Raw genomic sequence first — 1,843 nt, forward strand, 5'->3', positions numbered from 1 at the left:
ATAATCCAGCTTCTCAGATTTTTTGCTCAGCATACAGATTGAATAAGTATGGTGAAAGACTACAATCGTGGCTCACGCCTTTCCTAATTTTAAACCATTCGGTGTTCCCTTGTTCTGTTTGAACACCTGCCTCTTGGTCTATGCACAGGTTCCTCAGGAGCACAGTTAAATGTTCTGAAATACTCATACTTTGCAATGTGGTCCAGAGCTTGTAATGATCCACACAATCAAAAGCCCTGGCATAGTCAATAAAGCACAGGTAAACATCTTTCTGGTATTTTCTGCTTTCAGCCAAGATCCATCTGACGTCAGCAATAATAGCCCACAGTCCACATCCTCTTCTGATTCTGGCTTGAACCTCTGGAAGTTCTCTGTCAATGTATGTTTGCAGCCATTTTTGTATTATCTTTGGTAAAATTTTACTCACATGGGATATCATTGATATTGTCCCGTGATTTCTGCATTCTATTGGCTCACCTCTTTGGAATGGGCACAAATACAGTGCTCTTCCAGTCAGTTGGCCTGGTATTTGTCTTCCAAATTTCTTGGCATAGATGAATGAGTGCCTTCAATGCTGCATCAGGTTGTTCAAAGATTTCAATTTGTATTCCATCAATTCCAGGTGCCTTGTTCTTTGCCAATGCCTTCAATGCACCTTGTACTTCTTCCTTCATTATCATTGGCTGTTGATCATAAGATACCTCTTGAAATTGTTGAACATTGATCATTTCTTTTTGGTACAGTGACTTGGTGTATTCTTCTATCTTCTTTTAATGTTTTATGCACCATTCAGTAATTTGAGCATAGAATCTTTCGACACCACAAGTTAAGCCTAAATTATTTTTCTTAATTTCCTTCAGCTTGAGAAATGCTGAGGGTGTTCTCCCTTTAGGTTTTCTAACTGCAGATCTTTGCACATTTCATTATAATATTTCACTTTGTCTTCTCAAGCTGACTTTTGAAATTCTATTTATTTTTTGTATCTCCTCACTTTTTCCATTTGTTTTAGCAGCTATATGCTAGAAAGCCAGGTTCAGAGTCTTTCCTGACCTCCATTTTAGTATTTTCTTTCTTTCTTGTCTTCTTAATGACCTTTTACTTTCTTCCTGTATGATATTCTTGATGTCATCCAACAACTCATTTGACTTTTGGTCTTTAGTGTCTAATGTATCAAACTGTTCTTCAGATGATCTCTAAATTCAGATGGGATATATTCAAGGTTATGTTTTGACTCTCGTAGGTTTGTTTTAATTTTCTTCAGCTTCTGCCTGAATTTACATATGAGCAATTGATGGTCTGTTCCACTGTCTGCCTCTGGCCTTGATTTGGCTGATGATATGGAACTCTTCCACCATCTCTTTCCACAGATGTAGTCAATTTGATTACTGTGGTTTTCTACTGGTGAGCTCCATGTGTATAGTCATATTTTATGTTGTTTTAAAAAGGTATTTGTAATTAAGAAGTCATTGGTTTTCTTTAATAAATGGTGCTAACAGAACTGGAAAGCAATATGCAAAAGACTGAAACAAGACCTTTTCCTCCCACCATACACAAAAATGAATTCATCATGAATCAAAGATCTAAATGTGAATCCCAAAATTATGAAGATCATTAATGAAAAAATAGAGACAAATGTGAGGGCACTAATTCAGGGCATGTACAGGCTGCCACACATTTTGAAAATTACACAAACAAAAATAGACGAGTGGGACATACTAAAAATTAAAAACTTGTGTTCATCAAAAAACTTCACCAAGAGAGTAAAAAGAGAATCGACTGGGAAAAAATCTTTGGCAATGACATATCGGATAAGGGACTCATCTCTATATAGGAAAATACTACA

This window comes from Chrysochloris asiatica, unplaced genomic scaffold, assembly GCF_000296735.1.
Source record: "Chrysochloris asiatica unplaced genomic scaffold, ChrAsi1.0 scaffold00182, whole genome shotgun sequence".
Taxonomy (NCBI): domain Eukaryota; kingdom Metazoa; phylum Chordata; class Mammalia; order Afrosoricida; family Chrysochloridae; genus Chrysochloris; species Chrysochloris asiatica.